General features: G+C 41.8%; 1 protein-coding gene across 9 annotated transcripts in view; it reads left to right on the forward strand.

Annotated features, from left to right (window-relative positions):
* The window catches only part of NHSL1 (NHS like 1), a 184419-nt gene that overhangs the window by 76751 nt on the left and 82828 nt on the right, over positions 1-24840 (forward strand). The gene's annotated exons all lie outside the window — the stretch shown is intronic.

Below are 24840 nucleotides of genomic sequence, written 5' to 3' on the forward strand. Positions count from 1 at the left end.
TAAATAACCAATTACCTCCTATTTGCCATAAATCAAAACAAATGTCAGAAATTTGCTTGTGCGAGTTGGTGAGGTACAGTTACCAGTAGCTGGCTGGCAGGCAGTGGGGTGTGCATGCACGGGAGGTTAAAAATACTCCGTAAAGTGAGTGATTTGGTTGTAATTTCTGTAGTGCTGCCAGAGCAGTAGTTTGTTAATAGGAAGTGTAAGGTTGACTCAGTTTTGCTGTAAGGTCACTTTTGTAAGAGCAGGCAGACTCTCCAAGGGCATTTGATCTTCAAAGGGCCTTTTATTTCTTTTCATTTCTGGGAGCAGTTAATAGCTACTTGACCAGAATTTCACTTCCGTGTCAGAACAGATTGTGGCTTTGGTAAATTGTATGCAGGAACACAAACACAGGATGTATATGCTTGTGCTTTGCTCCCTGCACGCTAGGACACAACTTTAATCTGTGCTTTGAAGATTGTTTTTTAACCTACTTTGCTGTTGAAAATCTTCTAAAAAGGGAGTTTGCATTTGCAACCAGTAGTTTTTACTTTGGACTGTTGGTATATTGATATTGTACAGTGATGCTGGATATGCTTCTAACACCTGTGGGATCCTGCATGGATCAGAAGAACCATTGAGCCCTGCTGCTGGATTCTATATAACTTCCCATAGAGTTTCTCGTGCTGCCTTTCTTAGCCCGTGCTCACGCCACAAGGCAGAGATGGGAAAGGAAGCTTTACTGGTGGATTAATGGTGTATTAATTTTTCTGAGTGATTTACATAAAGAACCCATTGTACAGGCTGAAGGGGGAGGGCAGAATTCCTCCCATAATTGGGCAGCAAGCTATGAAAGCCTCCCTGCCTGCCCATAGAGATGACAATATGTCATTTTTGAAGGGAAGGTGGAGGGAGGTGTAGATTATGCAGGGCTTATTTCCTCTTTGCAGGGAACAATTTGACTCAACTTGTAAAATCTGCCTGGATCATAAATCTAACCACATATCTGTCTGACCAGGATCCTCTTCTGGACTAACAGGGATTGCCAGGGCAGAAGGGAGTGGGGGGTTATATACTGGAGCAGGAGAAACTCGTCACGGCTGCAGGTGTTATACCCTGGGCTGTGAATCAGGCTTGCACGGTGTTGGAAGAGTTTGAGTATCCATACCTGGCAGAGTGGTTGTCTTGGGTTTGTGTTCAAAGGCAAAACGTGTGTGATAAATGGCCACTTGTGTTCTCGAATTAATTTGCTCCACTGCTCTGTTGCATTACTGCTTGCCAACCTTTGTAAAACTGAGGGCTCAAAACAACAGTATTGTCTTTGGTGCTCAAATTAACCACATCACTAAATTAACACAAACTAGAAAGAAATGAGAGGCACAGCAGACTGGCAGGATAGCAAGTGTTACAGACAAAACCACACTGTTTTAAGCTAGATGAAATTTTAATAGTTTTTCGGCTGTCAGAATAGTTTTCCCTCCAGTTCTTCCTCAGGTAATCACTAGCTGCTCTTCTCCTAACTGTACGTGTAAAGGCAGGAGTGTTAATAACAGAAGCTGGAAATTAAGGAATTATTGTTCTTTCTGAGCTGTTTCTCTTCCTGTCTTTTTAAACGTCTTCTTTTGCCGCTCCATTGCTCCTCCAGGCTCAGACTGCATTCCCACGAGGCTGCTGGGTGACAGGCACAAGGCAGCATGTGTTGCGTGGTATTTCACCAGCAAAGTGGCTAATCTGCCTTGGCTGCAAACCGGAGCTTGCACACAGTAGCGAGCACAGAGATTGGTTGGATTTCTCAGTTTGAAATGAGCAAGAGGAACAAAAGTAAACGGTAGCTGTGAACCTGGGGCACACCCCGGTGCCCTACGTGGCTGATCCCTGCCTGTGCCTGTGGGGCTGCTGCTTCGTTCTTCTTTTTAAAATGTACACTGATGCAGAGTGTTTTGGAACGGGTAGCAGCAATCAGACTTCACATTTGATAAAGCTGTTAGTAGAAGAGATGGTGAGAGTTGACAGTAAAATAAAGGTTTGTTGTTTGAAACATTTCTTGCTCAGCCCTCTTCCTCCTCAGAAGTCAGCTGGAGGCCCTTTGAAATGAGGGCACACTGTAACTCTCACGTTTCTTCTTCTTTAATCAGCATTTTTAATTCAGATGTTTTAACTTTGTGGGATAGCATGTATTTTCAGACTGAAGCTCAGAGCATTTTTTTCCTTTAAAATCCACTTTATTGGAAAATGACTGAGAGAGGTATCCTTTGAAACAAAGGAGCTTGGGTGTGTTGCAGAGGGTTTCTGATGGGTGGAAGAATGGGACAGTCGTTTGTGTTTTGCCTGTGCTGTTTACCACGAGTATGACACAGCAGGTAACTTTGAATAGAGATAACACACGAGTTAGTTCATGGCCCAGGCTTCACTGTATTTACTTTAATTTTACAGAAAAGGAAATGAGTCGCATGGCAGCCCCAGAACATCTTAACTGAGCTTTTCTGGCCAGGTGCTGGAGAAGCACAACTAGCAGTCAGGTCTGGCCACAGGTGGCAATGCATCAGAAGAAGCTGTTACCCAACGAGGTTTTCCTGCTCTCCCCCCAGCTCCTGTCCCTGTTTATTGCTCTAATGTTTTACCCACTCCCTCCATTTCACTTGGTTGCTTTCCAATCTTTCTGAATCACTCAAGTTAAAAGTCTTGGCTGCTTTTTACTGCAGGTTATATTACCTGGGAAACTTACTTAGAGTCATTAGTCAGAGAAACCTTGTTTCTCAGGTAACTACTGGGTTTCAAGGACTGATCAAACTCAGTTCAGAAGGTGGCAGCCACTGGCTTTCTGCTGTTTGCTTTAATACCAAAGTGTGTGAAATGCCCAATTTTTTTTTCTTCCTTGCAAAACCAGTCTAAATGTGAAAATTTGCTTTAATGCTAAAAGTAATTTAAATTCATAAATAACTACTTGTGGGCTGAGCCTTTTGTGTCCTTGAAGTGTGTCTGATGGAAGCAATCCTGACATCCTGATGACAACTCTGACCAAAGCTGTCAGTTAACTTCCTAATTGCTTATCGTTGTCTGAGAGCATCACACTTACCAAGGGGTCAGATTTCCATAAACTGAACAATTACTGAATTGTCACAGTAGCAGTATCGGTGCTGCTTTATTATGTCAGTAAAAAAGATGTTCTTTAGTTATGCCTGTATTACCTGTGCTTGGTTTAAATGTGCATCATGAAAGTTTAATACTATCAGATGATTTTTTCTTCACATTCCAGAGGCAGACTTGGGACTCAAGAGCTTTTGGTCTTTGCAGCTTGTATTTTCAGTGTTTCCTGTAGAAACTCAGGGTAGGGATAGGCAACTCTGATCTTACCTGACTGCAGCACCACAGCCATCACATCATTCTTTAGTTCAAATAATTTTTAAATTCTAGGTTTTTAAGTAGTGAATACAGTTTACAAGGGAGTTTTTAGTAATGAGATGTAAGAGTACCAAGACCTATTAAGTTCCCGTAAGCAAGATTACCAAATCCAGACTTCTTGTTGCTATTCCAAAGTAAAATCATTATATTGGGCTTTTTCTCCTGTATGTTTTTGCACAAGATCTTGTGTTCAAAGGGGGAAAAAGTCATGTCAGTTACTACATAGATAAAGGCCCATAAACCCAAAGGGAGCTGTTAGCATTTGTAGCAGCCATAACATGTGATGGATTGTAGTGTAGGGGCATGTGTGTCTGTAAAAACGATTCTTGAAGCTTTGGGCAAGTCCATAAATAATCATTTATGGAAACCTCAAAAAGCATTTGTGTAAGAGACTGGAATAAGTCCAAACCAAATATATGCTTTATATACCTTTTTCTGAAAGACTTCTTTTTTTTGTTTGGGTTGTGTTGTTTGTTTGTTTTTGTTTTGTATGTTTTCTGGGGGAATTTTTTGGTTTTTTTAAAAAGAAATTGATGTTTATTTAGTATATATAAGCACACATATGCAAATCTGAATGTTTGAAAGGAAAAAAATGAGAGATTCAATACAAAAGCCAACTTTGTGTCTTGTCGTACCATTTACATGTTGTAGGTTCTGTGTGCAAAGATAAAACCGGATATAGTTCTGTGCATTTGTAACAATTGGTCAAGTTTATATCAAATTTTTGTGGTTGGACTGTTGGATGTTGTGCTTTTATGAAAGCACAGCCGGGAGCAGAGGTACTACTTCAAATACTGACGTATGTGCTATTTGTCTTAGCATATTTGTATCATGGCACAGCAGAGGGTTCTGTGAAACTTTTGTGATATACAGTGGCAATCCAAAGTTTTCACGCTGGTAAAACAGCTGGGGACAGTCACAAGTCTTGCATTTAACTATAACTTGAAGCAGCAACTTTTGCATGCTTGTACATAAAGACAAATTTAATCAAAACTTTGCTGTCTTTCCCATGTCTTCTGGCAAACATTGCCACAGATGGGAATTTGAAAGTGGGTTTGCTAAGCAAAAATTTGTAAGCTACAGAAACAAGTTTAAGTAAGAAATGTTGGTATCACAGAGTATCTGTGTTGGTATCACAGAACCATTTGGTTAGACCTACATCTCTACTTTTGCTTTATCAAAAAAACAGGGATCCAGCCATCAGGGTTATTTATTCTATTAAAACCTTGCCAAATTCCAAGTCTTTGCTATTTTGAAAGTGCAAATATCTAGTACTTTAAAAATAATAAAATTTGTTATCTGATCAGTGTTCCAGGTAAAAATAGAAATTCAAAAAAAATTTCTATAATCTTACAAATTTACTGCAGTTCTTCCTTTTTTCCCAGTTGCTATCCCAGCATGTCCGTGCCTCTCCAGGAAGCAGTGACTAGAGAACAGCAGTCTGTCCTAAAGGACATTTCCCAGTAGATTTTTTTTATGAAGAGTTGTGGCTGGTTTCACTGCCTACTCCAAGAGCCATAACTAATGTAAGTTTACTGTGTTGAAGAGTCTAAATCTCTCAGGGGATTGTGGAATGTTTTTTGTTAGGATGGAGGAGCTGAAGGGAAGAACAGGCTTGTGTGGTGTTGCTGAATCCGTGTATTAGAGCTGCTGTCTCAGAAATGTGCTTTTCTTAGGCAGATGGGAAGTTAACCCCTGGTGTTTGAGAACTCCGAGGGCAGATCCCGGTTCCTTCTGGGCAGCTCTGTGCTGCTGTGAAGTGAGACCCTGACTGCCTTCAGTAGGACACCTTGAATTTCAAGTACAGAGTAGCTCCAGCCAAAGTTCTCTTGGCTGGTCGCACTGTAGAAGACCAAAGTGTTGGGAAATGCAAACAAATGGAGTAGCACCTGACTTAAGCGTGTGTTTCCAAAGTGACAAGGACACTGCAACCCAATTGGTCCTGCAGTTTCCGTGCTGTATGGATTAGCAGGGTAACTGGTGCAGCGCTCCTTTGCTTGCTTCTTTGCAGCCATGAAGGAACACACGAGGTGCTGTGGTTTTCCTTCTGAGAGTGTATTGTTTTGAAAGGTTTCCAGTTTTATTTCATGATACATAAACTTCTCTATACTTCTATACACTTTATATACTTTTTCTTGTTCCCAGGCTAGTGTCTGATGTCCAGCTTATCCTTAGGCTGAAAACTTGGGGCGAATGTTTCCCCCTCACTAGGGCTCAAAACTGATGTCTCCTGACCTTCACATTTTACTCTTAAGTAGCTATATTTTATAAAGCAGACTGGTTGTTTTCCTGTGATTGGATGCACTGTTAGAGCTGAAACAGCGTGCTGTATGTGCTTTCCTGTGCACTGCTCATCAAGTAATAGAGTACACGAAAAATTCTGTTTCTATGCAGTTCTTAGCCAACTGCTTCATGAATTGTCCTCTAAAACTGAGGGGACCTTTGTCTCCAGCATGGTCATAGCTCACCATTCTGGCAGGACATTGCAAATATGACAACTTCTTGTTTTTCCTCCAATCTGTTACAAATGAAAAGAAAGTGAAGTTAAAGGCTAAGAATGTGGCTAAATAACTGAAGTTAATGAATTTTGAAAGGGCATATTTAGCTTCTGTTATAATATTTGGAACAATTAAGTAGAGTGGATTTGACAGTTTGTGATTTAAACTGTGAAATAAATTTTCTTCTTGTCTTTTAGTTGCAGAATTTCAATAAAAATAAAGAAATTAAACTAGGTTTGCCATCTACCTGGCTTGTTGGGGGTTGCTTTGGGTTTTTGTTTGTGTGTTCGTTTTTGCATATACTTGTCTATTAAAACAATTTATCTACCAGCCTCTCTTTCCCATTTGTAAGTGGAAACCTCTGTGTTGTTTTTTTTTGTTTTTTTTTTTTCCTGGAGAATTGAAGTGTAAATGCTGTTATAACTTGAATGTGTAGCTTATTGTTCCAAAGCCTGAGCTGAAGTGGTCTGTTAAAATGTAAGGCCTAGGTGCTTTTGATACCTAAGCAAGGTGTATTTTCAGCATGTGAGTGTGTATTTTGGACACTTAAGAGAATGGCTCATTTTTCATCCCAAGGAAAGGTAATTAATATGTACACCCTCTGCTCAGTCTAGAGCTTCCCTTACATACAGCGTGGCAGCTTCTGCCTGGCACTTTATCTCCCTGAAGCAGATGGATTCCCTGGACATTGAGTCGTGGTGAACTTGTAGTGTTTGGAAGGCAATTATGGGCTGTGAATTAGGTGCTTTGCAACTGGTGCATCATTTACTTACCCATTCACTCCAAACTAAGAGATCTGAGAAGCACATAGAAGGTTGTCACATAAAGCTGCTCAGAAGCTGTCAGATCAAACACCTAAGCAGAGGGGAGTGACAGGGCTGCATTTTGCTTGAGAGTAGCACGTGGGGATGGATGTTAAATAGAAGTTATCCCTGGTCACACTTTCTCCAGGGTAACACAGGACCATAGTAACAGTGCCACTGTATATTGTGTGTATTGGAGGGGAGAGGGGAGGCCTCTGCCCACACCTCCTCCCACTTCTTGCTTGAACTGTGGGCCATGTCCATGAACCACGCTACAAGAAGCTGTGCTTGCCAGTTAGCAGGTCAGGTTTGATAGGAACAGCTCTTGGAGGGAGGCACGGCTTGGCCTCCTGACTGCTTTGGAGGGGCACTTGTCCTCCAGGCACTGTATGCCCGGCTGCTCACAGCATGTCCCCATCAGTCAAGTCCCATCAGAGCTGCTCCTGTCACCTGCTGCCTCTTTTTCCTTTTGCTTGTTTTCATGTGATTTTTTTTTTTCTTCCCTATGGCTTTGTTTTGCCTACACAGGTGTTTGCTCCCTAACGCAGTAGGGATGCTCACAGTTTATGTATTAGGCTTAATACTATGAATCACACTCTTGTAAGCACCTTGCTAATGACTACATTAATTAAAGAGTGACCTTTGGAAGAAACAGCCTCTTAATTTTGATTCTGTCATTCATGTCTAATTTTAATGCCTGAAATGGGGTTAGAAACTAATGAATGGTGGAGGCTGTTGCCTTTCAGAAACTGAAATTTGTTTGTACTTGCTTGTAATTTCCATGGAGCCTTTTGTATCTCTTTCTCCCTTGTAGTCCAGACTGCCAAAGAGCTGATGAGTAAGCGTGACTGATTACAGCCTACTGTACACTTACATGGAAACTCTCATCCAGGAATTACTAACTCAATTTTATTAACCTTGAGTAGTGCATGTAATGCCATATATGGTAAATACGGCATTTTCATTTCAGAATGAAATGAGGTATTGTGACATGTAGTGGCAGAATCAGATATTAAATTCTGCGTTTGACTTGTAGCTAGCTTGACCTGGTTTTGCAAAGAGAGAAGATGCCCTGTGCTCAGCAGCACAACTCCTTTCCACTGGGGTGCTGGCTGGCTCTGACGGTGGAGCTGTCAACAGCAAGGGGGCTGCAGCTCTTGCACAGTCTCTGTCAGATTGTCGTTCAGCTGGGACTGTGAGGAAGGTAGCAAATCTATTAAATTGATCAGGTCGAATAAGGAGTAACTCGTTTCGTTCTGGCTGCTCTGCACTGACACTTCTCACATGCTGGGATCTCAGTGAAGAAGCAGTTGTGTTTCTGCCCCAGGGATGATGGCAGAAAACACCTCGGTGCTGTCTCAGGTTTGTAGCAAGGAAGGAATCAGAACAGGTGGGAATGCAGAAATAGTTCCCATTGCACCACACATGTGAAGCTGTAACAACCTACAAATGGCCCCATCACCCTGCCCTGGCACGGTTTCTGATAAGAACACTGGCCCAGTTTGCTGCCCAAGGACAGCTCATGCTAAAGTGCCAATTCTTGTAATTCTTTGTCAAGGGCTTGAGTGTTTTTTGGCCCATAGCTTTAAATCAGAAGAGAACTGCTTAAAGTGCTGCTGGTTTTACCTCAGTATTTCAGTGACCTATTTGTTCTTGTTAGGTAAGCATTGTGATGGTGTGAATGAAAACAGCTCCCCAGGTAGTACGGATGGTGGGTCTGCATAGGGCAGAAGAAAAACTGATTTTTCTCTTTGCTGTTTTGTGTTGCTCTGGCATGTGTTTCAGCCTTGGGGAGTTTTTTTGATACAAGACCATTGCTCTTTTTGTGCATATTTCAGGAAACAACCTGTTATTTTCTCCTCATCCTTGTAGGATGGTGCAGCTGTCTTTGGATGCCAGGATAATGGGGGGGAATTCATATGTCCTTCATGCTGCCTGTGCTTTTGGTATTCTTGATTACCCAAAGGTGGCCTCAGAGCATTCCTCAGTGGCTTGTTGTTACCAGGGTTAGTGAAACACTGACGACATCAATCTGAGGGAACAAGCCCTTGCCAGCCTGTGGCAATTTTCTGGAGCAGTGCACAGATGACTGGGCAAATGAAAATGCCCGTGAGGGGCATTTTTGTTTTGTTTTAATAGTAAACATTATCAATAAAGCCCTGTTACATCCATTAATCAAAGCTAATTTGGCACACAACCCTTGCAAAACAATGAATCTTTTTTTATTGAGAAGCAGATCTTTTAGCAGCAGATTGAAATTACTGGACTGCCTGTTGTTTTCCCAGGCTTTTTCTTCAGAACTTCTGCTCTAGCCTCTCTTTAAATTTGGGACCATCAGTCACTGTTTCCATATAATTAGTGTTCTTCTGGTCATGCGTTAAGGCTCTGTACACTCTGGTCCTACCCACACAACCAGGAATGCCCTCTTTGTTCAAATTCTGTGGCAAAGAAATTCCTGAATGAATTTGGAGAAGTTTGTTACAGATTCCTTTCTTGACCTACAGCAGCTCTTTAAAAGATTTTGCCCTTTCTGTGCCCTTTGTCTGAAGAGTAAGGCAAACAAAAGATAAGGTGAAGTAATTCATGACTTCATTGTGTTTGTTTTCTTCCTCACTTAAGGCAGAAGGCAGTCCATTCCTAAAACCATTTATTTTAGTAATTTTAAGGCCAAGCACTTTGTGTCTGCACCTGCAAAAACTGCTGCGTTTATTACAGAACTTTTTGTTTGCAATAATCAGAAACCACAACAGGATTTCACAAATGCTGTCTGCAGTATCTAATTGAAAACCCCATCAGTATAGCTGTAGCTAGGGTAGGATTAAAAATAAAGTTGTTTCATTGAAAATCAGCTTTTGATGAAAAAAATACATAGATAAAGGATTTTACTTTGGCTCCTGAGTTTACACAGGACTGAAGTGGAACTGTGTCCCTCCTTCAAGTAAAAAGTCATTGTTTTAGATTTAATTCTCTAGGTAAACAATTAGACATAGTTTCAGAAGTTTTATTGGAAGAAAGTTGTTCTAATTATGGGCATACATTTTTTTCCCCCAAATGTGTATATTGGTTCTGTTCATTCCTGCTCCTTAAAGGTATCAAAAAATTCCATTTTTTCTTCTATGTTTGAAGGTTTGGAAAATTCTGTTCCTCATGCCAGTCTTGAAAGATGGCAAAAATGTAGCTGCAAATCTGGGAGGGGGAGAGTAGCTCTATACTCGTTGTTTCACTGATAATTTTAGAAAGATCCATTCATCACAAGTCACCTGCCTGCATTACTTTTTGCAGGACAGGATACATCTTTTTAGCTCCTGCTATGGTGAATACTTAGCAATTTGAGTTACTGCTTTAAAGGACATACTTTCTGCCTGATCATTTGAATAAGTTACTTGTTTCATTATGTTTGCTGTGACTTTCCCCAAACGATTTTCTTAATCTTAAATAATTTTTGAAATACTTCTTTCCTTCCTCACTGTATGAGGAAACTCCACCCTCACTCCTCAAGTAGAATGGGTAATATAATATGCGCTATCAACTGCAAGAGATAATAGCAAAATATTTTTCTCTATCTTTGGAGTTGTAAGAATATTTGGTTTTCCTTATCAAAATAATGGTTAATATCTTTTTCTCCATTGCTTGGTTTCCGAGTCAATGCTGACTCTTTAAAGATACGCTGGGGCTGAACTAACCTCCCCTTATTTCCTGTCTCTTATCACCAGTGAGACCACAGGGCTTGGTAGGTTCTGGGTCTGTCTTTTCCTTAGTGCTTGAGCTGCCTGCAGACTAGATGGTGTGCCTTGTGTCAACCCTCACACTGAAAATTTTATTTTTACTCCAGCTGCTTTCTTTGGATAGCTTTTCAGGGTGGGTTTTTTTTGTTTGTCTGGGGTTTTTGTTTTGTTCTGCTGCTCTTGGTTTGGTGTTATACTCAGCTTGAAAGGCAAACATGTCAGAAGAATTCAGGCTTTAGAAAAATGATAGTTGGCACCCATCCACGGTATCAGAAATGGATGTCTCCAAGGATTGCTTTGGTTCTAAAAGGAAACAGGACTTAATTAGATGTCCCAACAGCCCTGCTAGCTGGCAGTCAAACTGGGATGCACTTTGATGTGCGGCAACACATGAAGCAGGACAGAAAGCCTAAACCTTTATCATTTTTTTCTATAAGTTGGGCAGGTCCGAGCTGGATTTTCTTTCATGCTCGTTTTAATGGTACAATCTTTAGTATCCAAAAAGTGGTGCAAGTATGTACATATTCTTCTTGAATTTATTTCCCTCCCATCGTGTTGCATGTCCAGATTAGGGCAGCTAAGAGAAATGGCACTAGCAATGTTATGTTTCAACAAGGGAAAAATGGCACTGCAGCTTTTCTTCTAATTGTGGTCAGAGAGCTGATAGACATTTCAGTGAGCTGAGAGTAAGGGAGAGGATGAAAGATGTAGTTTGGTGTTTCAAAATTCCTGACTTCACGTGGTTAAAACATTTCTTTTTAAAAGATCATGACCATTCCTTATTAAACATGGATATATATGCACAGTTCTCCATGGCAGTTGTGGTCTCCTCTATGGAGCCAGTCCACTTAGCATCCATTCAGTGGGAGCAGTGCTCCCCTGAGAGGTAGCAATGGCAGGTGGCATTATGGCAGCTGGGAGAGGTGCTTCTCCTGTCATGGGATAGATGTGGTAGGATATGTTCTTCCACATTTGTAGCTGTCTCTTGGTATCCAGCACAACATGTAATGCTTTACAGAGCCAGCACGCTTTGTAATACGGCTGTTGGAAGATATTTCCATGTTATTTCCATAGAGTTCACCCAGGTGTGATGGGGAAATTTGATTCCCTAGTGTCACAGACTGCAAAATGAGATGCAGGGTGTAGGAGAACTGGTTCCTTGATGGGAGTTTGATTTCATACTGCAAATGGCCAGGCAAGAGAAGAGCTGGGGCAAGGAGCCGCCAGATTCCTAGATGTCAAGGTCCACTACCTCTGAGGCCTTCAGGGGGATGGATATCAGGCCTCCTTGGTTTTGCTGCTGTAAAGCTGCACATCTGTCTTTGGATCACTCATAGAGTCCTGACACACTAACAAAGCTAAAATAGGTGCTGAACTGCTTTATGCCTGTCTGGGATTTGATAATTCTGCTCCCTTCCGAAATACGTGAATTTTTATTTCACTTATTCTTTGTTTTAAGCACTCCCTTTTTCCCAGCAGACATCAGGAAAGTGGGGATCCCTTTCACGCTTCTTTGCTCTGTTCCTGGTGAGGGTGGGAGAGGAAGCTGGTGAACAGGACAGAGTGTATCCCCCCAAGGAAGATACACTTCCCCAAGGGCCCAAACCTTCCCAGAAAAGTATGTGCCACTGGTGTTATGGCCCAGAGCAAATTGGACTTTTCAGCTATTGTCTCTAAGCTGTGTATAATGTCTCAGACGCTATTATTGTTCCATAGTTGGCTTCCTCTTCCTTGTTTTATTGACACAGTTTTCCCCATTGCCCATGTGCAGAACAGACTGTTGGTTTTGTTTCTTTTTTTCTTGTTTTGTTTTGGGTTTTTTTTTGTATTTTCTACTTGTGTTTGTGATTCCCCTAGAATCTGCTCTGTCCTTTCTTAGTCCCCAGTGGAGTGTTGGCAGCTGCTCAGTCCCTGGTGATTATCACTGATGCGCTTCTTACTTCCCTTTCCAGGTAATTAATGAGTAGATTTAACAAGATTGGACCTTAAAATCCCTCTGGTATCCAAATAATCTTCCTCCAGCTACAATAAGTTTTTGTTTATTTTGCCTCCATAAACTGTTTATTCCCAGAGCCCTCTGAAAAGTTACGGTAGGAAAGAGCACATGCATGCATGGAGCACCAGAAAATGGAATTAAGGGGAAAGGGCCCCTTTGCTTCTTAGAGCATAAGGAAATCTTTACATTAGTCTGTACCCTTTCTAGCAGGATTTGAAAGAGAAAAGACAGGCTAAGCTATATAAATGTTCTTTTTGGATTTTGAGCTATTCCAATGAAATGTCTCCATTTTTCTGCCATTGCAGCCTGCTCATAGTCCATTCTAAAGTGAAGTAACTTTTCTTACATGAGGACAGATACTTGAAATGTGATTCTTTAATATTGAAGCCCAGCTAATGATAATCAGCATCTCATTAACACTGCTTCATCTGGGGTCTGAATTACTGTTTTTCTGGAGCTCCACGTAAAGATAACATGTTTGCATGTGTTCTTTATTTTCATTTGGCTTTACGTGGAGGATTTTAGAACTTGTGCTTTTGGAGACAGTTGCAATTCTTGTTTGTTCAGCAAGATAGGTTACCCTGACCCTTACTTTGTTCCCTGGCTCTTGTATTTCTTTGCTGTACAAGGCCAAGCCCTATAAAAGTTAGTCAACACAACTCAGCTTCATTTAGACTCAAATACCGTGGCTAAGCACGGTGCTGGTGGCAGCTCTCTGTGACCCTTATAAATTAAAATGCTTACAAGATTGTGTGCTTCTGTTCCTGTAGATCTCCTCTGCAGAAACTGAATAATGTAAGAAATCTTTTTAGCCACAACATCTGTGGTGCTGAGCAGAGGAATCATAGAATGGCTTGGGTTGGAAGGGGCCTTAAAGACCATGTAGTTCCCTACTTTGACCAGGAGCACCTGCCAGTAGACCAGGTTGCTCAAAGCGCCGTCCAACCTAGCCTTTGAACACTTCCAGAGATGGGCATCCGCCAGAAGTCGTAAAGCACACAGGCATACACAGTATTACAAAAATAAACATTTTCTCTATCTTGACAGTTCAGATACACTTAAAAGATTCTGGGTTATGAATAAACCCTATATTTATAGATGAAGTAGAAAACTGCTCAAAGCACTCTCTGAAGACAGACCAGACGGGGGTGTGGGGGGCGGGGAACGATCACAAAGAGCAGAGTCAGTAATTTGTAAGAACAGGCGAGCGGGATTACAGTGACTTCCTTCCCTAGCGCTGACCCCTGGATGCCCACGAGCTGCAGGAGGGCAATGACAAATGCTGACAGATGAGCGGCACTGACCCTCCCCAGGCCCGGCGGCCCGTCCCGTGAGTGGCCGTGCTCGTTCGCTCGCGTTTCCCCCGGGCCGGGCGGGCGGGGGTGCCCGGGGGCCGGGCGGGCGGTGCGGGAGGAGGGAGGCCGGGCCCCGCCTCGCCGCTGCCCGCCGGGCCGCAGGATGTTCTGCCTGAAAGGTGAGGGTGCTGCGCCGCAGGGAGCGGCCGCCGCCGTGCGCAGCGAGGCCGCTTGGTCTGGGGGACAGCGCGTGGATTTGTGGCTCCTTTTGTTGGGGCGATTGCCATCGCTGCCCGGCGCGGTCCTGCGGGAAGGTGCCGGGCAGCCCGGCAGACAAAAGGCTGGCGCGGTGCGAGCGCACGGAGCGGGGCCGGGGCGGGTGCGCTGCCGCGCGGGAACGGCCGCGGGGCTTCGCGTGTGGAACATCTCTCCTGGTGACACCGCACCAGAGGCGAATTTGCCTTTATTTAGGTTTTCCCCAGTACGGGTGAGATGTCACCCGAAGAAGAGCAGAGAGTTAGCTGGTCGCGCTGTGTTACTGCAGATGCTTGATAGAAACTCTACTGCTACGCTAGGTGATGCTTCCTCTCATTCAGAGATGGTGCAGACCGTCGGGACAAGAAGAGTTTTTATGTCCAATGAGATAGTCTTATTTTATATTTTAAATTAAACTTCTTCAGCACGTGGTTCTGAAACGAAAAGACTATGAAAAGCTTACTGGTTTTGTTTCACGCCCATATTTCTGTTTTTATTAAAAATTGATACTACTACTTTTCTTACTGAAGTAAGACGAAAGCTGACACCAGAGAGCCGTTGTAAGGAAGCGTTTAGGACTTATAAAGAAACAATTTCCCTGGGAAAGAATAACAATTACGTTAATTACTTAAGTGCTTATCAGTGCTTGCTCAGAGTGTTTTTCTCTCTTTAGTTAGTTAGAGTCATGGTTTAGTGGTGGACTTGGTAATGCCGAGTTAACAGTTGAATTCCATGATCTGAGAGGTCTTTTCCAAACTAAATGATTCTATGATTCTATAAAACATTGACTATTTTTATTCTACTAATAGCTTCTATTTATGCAAAGTTCCCTCTAAAGGGTCTTGGTGCAATCATAAATTTAAAAAGACATTAAAAATAGTTCCTTTTCTGCAAATTTCGGAGTAGTGATCCAGTGTTCCTAGAGAAAACCTGAACGAATTGCACAACTCAATTTGCTATGCAGTGGTTTATCTTAAATAAAATCGTTCCTGCATACAAAAAACCTACACAGTTTAAAATTCTTAACGCCACAAGAGGTTTTCAATTCACAACAATTCAGCAGATGACAGGAATTACAAAACAATAAAAGATGAAACTTTTGTTGCAGCATTAACCTAATGATACAGGACAAATCGTTTAAAGGAAGAGTATAATAGGTAAAAGCTTTTCAAGCCTGTTGAGGCAGCTGAAGTCTGAGACTTTTGTAATCTAGATCACCTGACTGAAAATGAAACAAGGAGTGAAATTTTCAGAGATTGTCCTGTGTGCAGCAAATGAGCTTGTACAGAAGCAAAATATTTTTGCCTTGCATAATTAAATTCAATTACGCTAGCTTTTTTCTTTTAAATCTTAAGTAGAATGCATAGGAAAAGACTTTTCAACATTTTCAGGTTTTATTTGTGAATAAGTTGCTAGTTCCAAGATACAAAAACCCCATCTAAGGGCTTCTCTTACAAGCAGTGGAAGTACTGGATAGCTGTGCTGCATAGCAGCATATTTTGGCATTGTGTTGATTCTTTCCTGTTTGCATGCACTCTGTCACTGTGCTTTGCTCTATTTTGATAGCTTGGAGTAGACTTCTCCCTACCTTCAGCATCAGCAGCTACCGTGTATTACATTATTGAGCACTGAAAATCATGATCCTGAAATAATCAGCCGGAGTGTTAATACTGATAACATCAACATGCAAAGGAGAAATGTTGTGACACACCCATCCTTTTTACTGGCTTGATGGTAGCCTGTGTAGGGAGAAGGTCTCTTAAACAGCAGGGCACATCTTCCTCTCAGGTGCTGCTGGCTTGTTTGGGCTCTGAGAGCTCAAGGAGAAGCAGTGTGGTTGTTCAGGTGCTGCCCTGGCTTGCCAGCTCCCAGTGTTTGCTCAGTCTGATTTGTCAAGCACACTCCATCTGATAAATGAATCCCAGGTCTGAGTCAGTGTAGTCTGTTGGTGTGTGTAGGATGGGTGATGAAATCCCCCCACTCTAAAACTTGGCCTCCATGAGCTCTAGAAGTCTGCTGCCTCTATCTAATTTTTTCTTTTTAGGGGAAGATAGGTGCTCCGAGCTGGGTGTCTCTGCCCATGCATGGCAGGTGACCCAGTGTCTCCGGCTCCCAGGCTGGTCCAGGCTGGCCTTCACACAGCACCAGTCTGTGGGCAGCTCTCAGCTCTTCAGCACAACCTTCAGGTGCCCCCATAGCCAGAAACATGGGTTGTATTGGAATTTGACCTAAGTTGGGCACCTGCAGCAGAGGCAATAGTGCATGCTAGTTATTGATCTTTGGGACTGAAGGAGTACAGATGGAATATTGAAATAAATTTCCCTGGTAAAAAATTAATTCCTAGCAATGTCATGAGCAGTTCATTGGCATGTGCTGAAAAATGAGCTCATGATTTTGTGATACTTGCCTGGAGTTTCCTTCATAGCTTTTGTAGAGGAAGAATAGTGCCAAGAAATGCTGTAAAGCAGGCATGTGTGCTTACTGCTTGCCTGCACTTGGGCAGTATTTTCCATCCTTGCTTGTCTTACAGCTGTGCATTTGAGAGGGAAGTCTTTTATACTAATAATAGCAAGAAGTTATGATAGAAGCTATCCATGAAAAATCCCAGGCATGTGCTGCTTGCTCTCTGGAGAAGAGTTCCATCCTTGAAATGCTGATTTTTAATTTTTTTTTTTTTTTTTTTGTCAAAGATCACAAGGCTGCTCACCAGTTGTCTCGTGTTGTGTGTATGTAAGGACATTCCTTGGATTCCTTTCTTGGCAATTTTCTCGTGAAATATCCAATGTTTGAAATCAGGAACAGATTTTCTCTGTCTTTAAATAAATGTGTTTTCCAAGTTGAACTAGACAAGAAAAAATTTGTAAAAGTTGCTTTCTTTTTTCTTTCTGTTTAAAGTTTTACTTTTTTGTGTGTATAACACCAGGCCAAAATGAGGAAGGGGACTTAAAATAATCTAAATGAAGGGATCTGTCAAAGTGAAGATTCCTGGCAGAATTAAGTGAGTTTAGTTTAAGCCTAGATTGATCTTGTGGTATTTCTTCCTCTGTATTCATTTCAATTTTTTTATTTGTTTCAGTTATGCATAATCACAATGGGATCCATTCTTTTTGTAGTTGTTTTTTATATCATATGCTTTATTTTATTAGGGTGAGTAACTTTGAGGACACTTACTATCTCCAGTTCTTCGACGTATAAAAGCAGTTTGAACAAAGACAGAATTAGTACACACTGACGTTTAAGTATCAAGCATATGACTATGAATTACAAAAACCCCCTACTTCTCAGTTCAGTTACACCTGTGTGAACCTTGGACACGCCAGGAGAGCTCTGTCAGACATGTTGTATTCCCATGCTGTGGGGGAAAAAAGTCAGTTTCCACTTAGCTGCTGGCAAGATTTTACTGTTTAAGATTGCATAAAGTTTGAAGGTTTTGTTCATTAAATGACAGCTTTATTAATTCACACTGAAGGAAGGAGAGGAGTGGAGGTGGGGAATGATGTGTCCATGGCTGAGTGTGGATAATAGTATCTGGTACAGGAGCAGCCTTTCTCTGTCAGGCTGCAGTGAATGGGAATGGCTTTTAACTGTGCCTGGAAGTATGGAATGAAATTGAACATAACAAAAGGAAGATTATAGGTCTGGGTAATAACAATCTTACTGAAGTTAGTCCATGCTCAGAAATACTATAAATATACTTCTGCTTTTAAGTGTTGTTCAAGTCCTTCACCTATGGCTACAGTCCTATTGTCTAATGTACTTAAAATACAAAATACTGTTTCTGCTTGGATTCATTTACAATCTAAGTGCATTGGAAGAGGGTAGCATATATATATAAAAGGGAATTTTCAAAGGTAGTGGAATGCCTGGATAGCAGAGCTGTAGCCATGCCTGTGGTGCCTGCCTGTGGTGCCTACCCTGCATGTTTCTTGGCTCTGTTTGTAGCAGAATGGGCAGATGGAAATCCCAGGGAGTACTTGTGCCATGCTGACCCACTGGGGGAGAGTGGAGTACCCCAGCTCTTGCTTCTGCAGTTCAGAGGTTGCCTGCAAATATATTTAATCACCACATTGTGGAAGCGTGTTGTTCCACTCCTTGGAGCTGTTTCATTTGACTGCCTCTGAGGAGACCACCAAATGGCACGGGTACAGAACCTGCGGAATGAATGCCTATTGTTTGCTGTGGTTTTGCTTTGCTTTTTTTGGTCATAGAACAGGGTGTGGGTGCCTGTTTTTTCCGTTGAATTTTTAAGAAGGTCAGTGGCAGTTGGTGAAGCAGGGTGAGCATATGCAGGCATTAGGTAAAAATCTCTTCTGGCAGGTACACCATTCTTTCCCAGGGCACATGGGCTTTCACCCTGAAGTGGTACGGTGACAAGGCAAGCCAGATAGATTCAGCTGTGAAATCAGTTAGTATTAAAGCTCTCCATCAGTAAGTCTTTAGGTGATGATTGGAAATGTGGAGGTCAGGGCAGACTACTGTATGTGCTTGGCCCTCAGTACTTGAATTCAGCTTGTGCTTTTCAAACACTGTGCAGTATAAACACAGACAGACAAAAATACTTGATGTTTGTAGTATTTTCGTTGACTCAGGTGGTGTTCTTTAAGACTATGAAAATTGACTCCTCTGCTGTCACAATTGTGTAATTAAGACACAGCTTTTCCTTCACATGTGCATTTAATGCATGCTCTGCCTTTCTGTTCCACATCTGGCTCTTTATTGGAGGCTGCAATAGGAGCCATTTGCACAATTCACACAGCACTGCAATTCTGAAGAGGGCCTGTTGGTAAGTGAATCATAGGTAGAAAGATCATCTGCTGTTTTCCTTGACCTGCTGATGTTTGCTTTTAAGCAATATCTGTTAACCTCCTCCATTGTCTGGAGGGCTGTAGTACAATGAAGTTGGCCATCACTGTGCAAAGCAGTAGTAGAGGGCAGTGAATTTCTGTCACATTGCAGCAAGAAGCCAGCACTTAATTTTAAGCAGTAAAATGTGTGCAGGCTAGAGAATATTAAAATAGATGTAAAAGTAGCATGCACAGCTGATTGGATTAATAAGCACTAAAGAATTTTGTGTTGAAGTGGTCTTTGAGACAGCATACACATACTCGAAATCTATTAATAATCTTCATGCATTTTTCAGTGCTTTAAGCATGGTAATGATTGCACATTGTACAAGTATTGTGTTACCAGATTTGTATTCTCTGTGCTTGTTACTTCTCTACATTGGTTTTTCCCCCAGTCCCATCCTCCCCCCAAACAGCATTTTTGCAGAAGGCTGCTGTTACTTCCAAGGAAATGCCATAAACCTTTGTCAAATAGGAGACCCGTTCTCTGTGAAAGCACTTTGCCTGATCTTAAGAAATGGAAATTTCATTAATTCTTTTATTTGGAGTCCTGTCACAGCTGTGATCTTGCCTGTGGTTAATGGCTGGCAAAACAGTCTATAATTACCTCAGGCATCTCTTTCTAATACTATCCCAGTCATCCAGAGCATCCCACTTTTTTCTAGCTATATTTAAAAAAAATTCAGAAAATGTTTTTGGCATTTGAAGCTCTTGTATAACTTACCTGGACTTTCAGACTTTAAAATATTTTAAACTTAATTGCTGGTCATATGCAGAGATTACAAAAGCATAGGTTATTTAGTCTAGCTGGTAGCTTGGGAGATAAATACCACAAGGAGGGAGGAAGCCTGTTGAAGTCCAAGGAGAGTATTGGCACAAGATAAATGGTTATGACTGTGTTCTGAATTAATTGAAGTCAGACATTAAAAGGTTCCAAACCATCTGAGGAGGGAAGTTGTGAAACAGACATCCAAAGAGGATAATGTGGACAAAGAATGTTTTTAAGATCGTTCTTGATAATGTTGTGGAGAGTTTTAAGTTAGAGTTTCTGGAGCTGGTAAGGGAACTTTGTGACAGAGGGCTACATGGAAACTTGGGGACAGGATTGCATTTGCACTTTGCAAACGTTGTAGTCGTCCCATGTTTAAGTGCTTCTGTTGGTCGTCCTGTGAAGACCAGGAAGAATTATCCCTTTAAATATGTAGTTGCAGCTTCTGAAGTTTCTCTTGGTTCTGCTTCACTGGAGGCTGGCTGCAGGAAAAGGCTGGACAAAGAGCAGGATGTGCTGCAGGTTCTCATGGCGTCAAACCATCTCACAGATGTGCCCTGCTCACCCCATTTTTTCCTTTAGACTCATCAACAGGTACTGCTGAGGTGGAAATTTCCCCAAAAGCTCAGCCTGGTCGGGTTTGCTGGAGTTTTCCTGTTCTTTTCTAGTGCCAGATGTGCTGCACTCTCCTTAGAAGTTTTATCTTACGGATTTCCTGCTTTCAAAGTCTCCAGACCTTGCTGACATCTTTTAGTTTTCTCTTGCTCTTTTCTTGTGACGCACTGTTTTTACTCACATAGTGAGATACTGCTGTGTCTCACTTCAGGCTGCTTGTTACAAGGTCTTCCTTGGCCTGTGAAACCTTTAAATCCAGAGATGTGTTGAAAATCTGCTCTTTGCAGCATAGCATCCCAGCCCCTTTCTCTTTCTGACTTTTAATGCATCTCCACTTTAATTTAAACCCATCAATAGTGCTTAAACAGAAATACAAGCCAGGCATTTTAGCCACATCCCGTAGTTAAGAGAAGGACTAACATTTGTGGTGCTCAAGCAGAGGCATCTCCAGCATCGGCAGATCCTGCTTTTCATGACAGTAATGTGCTTTCTGACTGCATCTCTGCATCTCAGCCACAAAGTCTTGGATTATTTTGTGTGTCTTTTAGCCTTAAGAGAATTGCTGCATCTTTAACATGCTTACATGGGATAACGAAGCATGATGCTTAAGTAATGAGGAAAACCCAGCTTTTTCCTCCCTTCATTATTAGGGCAACAAGTTGCCAACTCTTGCCTGAAGGTTTAATTTTCAGGGAAACTTGTGTTAAAATGGGAGAAAAGCTTTCCACCATCTGAATGCACAAAGAGACCCTTCTTCAGTCATTCAGGTTTGCTTTTTCTTGTCTTGGTTTCATATCTCAGATGAATCCAAGATCACAGGGAGGGTTTTGTAGTTGCTAGCAACCAGAAGCCATCATTTGTGCAGCACCCTCTGGAGAGGTGACCTTCCTCATGCAAACCATACTAGAAAACAGAAGATGGTGGGAACACTGAGTCCTTCTTGAGGAAGAAGGATGCAAGGGTCAGTGTTAACTTTTCTCCTTACAGGCAGAGTGCTAGAGTAAATGTGGCTGACATATAAAGAGAACAGAAGAAAATGCAAAACTGTGTTTCCTGCCTAATGGCTATTTGGAAGACAGTTTTTTATTATTTTCAAAGCCTTTTTTTTCTTCCATCTTCAGTGTGTCCGTGTGGATTGTCATGAGTCAGTGCATGCTCTGGAGCAGTGTTGCTGGTTAGGGCAGTGGTCCTGCCTGGAAGATTGCTGTGGTGAGAGTTGTTCCACTCTGTCAGATCATACAGCTTCTAGCTCCACTCTAAAGATCTTGAAGGGTTTCTGATGTTGTTCTCCCATGCAGAGGTTGCTCTCATCTTATTGCTTGTCATCTTAAAGGATCGTTTTCAAGTCAGTTAAAAATAATTTTACTTTCCTCCTAAAATTTTGGAACCTGTTCTTGAATTATCATGCTAATTTGTGTGGCTTTACTCTCATTTTTAAAAAAAAGTCTAGTGCAAAATACGTATAAAGGCTGAGTGATTCTTTTTAAGAACAAAAAAGTTTATAATCTGTTCAACTTCGAATTTATCTTGATTCAGTGGCCTACAGTCTGTCAAAATACAGAATTTTAAGAATACATAATTCTGAAATTAACTGAAGCATAGACCTGAAGAATTATATAAATTTTTCATGTGTTTATTTGTGGCTTTGATATGGGCCTTGTCGTAACCAAGGCATTTTGCATTGCTCAGTTAGAGTTGTTGCACAGAAGAGCCTTCTCTAACAGAAAGTTGGCATGCAGGGAGGATAATCAGAAAGGAGACTTTTCAATAATATTCCTTGGAAATCCTGGATTAATTTTTTTTTTTTTTTTTTGGCCAGCAAACAGACTGAAAATGAAACTCATAGACAAGTAGGTCTATTAATTTGTGGTCTTGTATACAGATGGCTGCTCTTTCCAGTTCATTTTGTGAAGCTCAACCATTTGACTTTTTTTTAACAGAGCAGCAACTCCAGATACAAGAAAGAACAGCCCTGGTGGGCTGTGTAGCAGCTGTAGCACCTGCATTCAATCATTTTGTTGGAAAATCAGTTGCTGTAAGAACAGCTGACTGTTTACTTGGTAACTTCATATTCTGCCTGAAAAAGCAGTCCAGAAAGTTTATTGTTAAAGATACAAAAATGACAAGTCAATATGAATTTTCTCTAAAAAAACATCAAGACTGTGTAATTGATAGTAAAAAGTTCACACATCATTCAGATATATTTATTGACTGGGACTCGACAGGAATGCTCTTCCTAGGATGTGACTTCATGTTGGATTGAAATACTGCTAATTTGTACTGCTCCTCATTAGCTTAATCTTTTCTTTGGCAAGGGGTACATATTTTTGTCATTATTCTTTCTAATGGAATTTGATGCATTCCTCTAGCCTGATCTGTAAACCCAAGAGTTTACTTACTCTTTACAGAAAGCCTTTATGTGACCTCTTAGAAAGTAGGTGGGCTGTATTTAGTCATAGTTCATAAGAAGCTAGTGCTAACTGGCTTATCTTGCATAGATATGATTTTCAAGTAAATGTGACACTTCAGTTAAAAATTTACTGCTGAACCATTCCAGGTTAATGGGATTATATTTGATACAAAGCTTTGTTTTAGTTCTTTTAACGTAATTAATTATCTTCGCTGAGTTACGACCATTCCTTAGGCTGCTGACAGAAGCATGTGACAAGGTTACTTTTTTTCATTGGCTGTGCTTTTAAAAATAATAAAACTACTTTATCTTAAGCATATGCAATGATTATGAGAAGCTATGTCTACACTGGCAAGTTACCATGACAGGAGAGGGATCTGTGGCGTGGAGTAGGTGTGACATCCTTGTGCCTGCCATGCAAACCAGTGGCATGGGATGTGGAAGAGCATCTCTGAGTGGAACCAATGTATGGCTGAAATGTACACCAATACACAGGAAAACCCCTTCAAGCTGAAAATTGAAAAACATGACTATTTAATTTCTTACTTTTAGACAATTAGGTTTGCCATTCTTGCTCCTTCACTGATGTTTTAATATTGTTGCATTCTGTTGTCGTGTGCCTGATGTATTAGCTGCTGCTCTGTTGTCTGAAAAACAATGAATGAATGCTCTGCGCAGACTGAACGATGGCTCTTCAGTGTTGAATGTTGTGCCCTACAGAATGGAAAATCCAGTCCTTGTCGGGCTAAGTACTACCTGCCAGTTTCTATTTAAAATGGATGAGCAAAATGGATCAGCTCATCTTTTGACATCCTGAGATTTTTTTTTTTACTATATACTGAAGTAGGTTGGAGAGGACCTCTAAAATCATTAGTCCAATGTTAACCCAGCACTGTCAAGTCCATCACTGAACCATGTCCCCAAATGTCACATTTACAGGTCTTTTAAATACTTTCAGTGATGAGGACTCAACCAGTTCCACATGGACAGCATGTTCCAATGCTTCACAGCCCTTTCAGTGAAGAAGTTTTTCCTAATATCCAATCTAAACCTCACCTGGTGCAACCTAAGGCCATTTCCTCTTGTCCTGTCGCTTTTTACCTGGGAGAAGAGGCTGACCATCACCTGGCTACACCCTCTTTTCAGGGAGTTGTAAAGAGCGCTAAGTTGTCCCCTGAGCCTCCTTTTCTCCAGGCTAAATCCCCCAACTCCCTCAGCTTATCCTTATGACTTGGGCTCCAGACCTTTCACCAGCTTTGTTGTCCTTCTCTGGACTTGCTCCAGCACCTCAATATCTTTATTGTGAGGAGGACTTGAGGTATGACCTCATCAGTGCTGAGTACAGAGGGACAATCACTGCCCTGGTCCTGCTGGCTGGGATGCCATTGGCTGCCTTGGCCACCCGCGCACATGCTGGATCATGTTCAGGCACTGTTGACGAGCACCTCCAGGTCCTTCTTTGCCAGGTGGCTTTCCAGCTACTCTTATTCCAGCCTTTAGTGCTGACTGGAGCTGTTGCGACTCAGTGACAAGACCTGCCACTTGGCCTTGTTGAACCTCACAGTTGTCCTCTTACCACCTATCCAGCCTGTCCAGATCCCTCTGCAGAGCTTTCTTGCCCTCCAGCAGATCAACGCTCCCACCCAGTTTGGCATCTGCAAACTGACTTAGGGTGCTCTTGATCCCCTTGATCATTGATAAAAGATATTAAAACAGGACTGCCCCCAACACTGATCCCTGGGGAGCAACACTAGCAACCAGCTGCCAGCTGGATGTAACTCCATTCACCACCACTCTCTGGGCCCAGCCATCCAGCCAGGTTTCTACCCAGCAAACGCTGTACCCATCCAAGTCCTGGGCTGCCCATTTCTCCAGGAGAATGCTGTGGGAAATTCTCAAAGGCTTTACTGAAGTCTAAGGAGACAACATTTCCCTCATCTTACACAGAGCTTCAAAGCAGTTCTTTATGAGGTACTTACTGAAACACTGACCGTGTAAAACCAAAATGTTTTAGAAGTACTCACTAAAAATAATGAATTCTCTCAATACAGGTTTGCATTCTTTTTACCATTTTTGTTGTTTTAGTCTTGAGAGCATTCCTAACTCTCCATGGCACACCTGGCCAAAGCAGGCCTTCCCAGGAATGTGCGTGTCCAGGAGGTGGCACTGCATTTTTGACAGCAGTGATGGTGTACATGAACAGAAGGCAGCGTGGTCACACCATTTCCTCCAGAAGGAGGAGG

Source organism: Corvus hawaiiensis, chromosome 3 (genome assembly GCF_020740725.1).
Source record: "Corvus hawaiiensis isolate bCorHaw1 chromosome 3, bCorHaw1.pri.cur, whole genome shotgun sequence".
Lineage (NCBI taxonomy): Eukaryota > Metazoa > Chordata > Aves > Passeriformes > Corvidae > Corvus > Corvus hawaiiensis.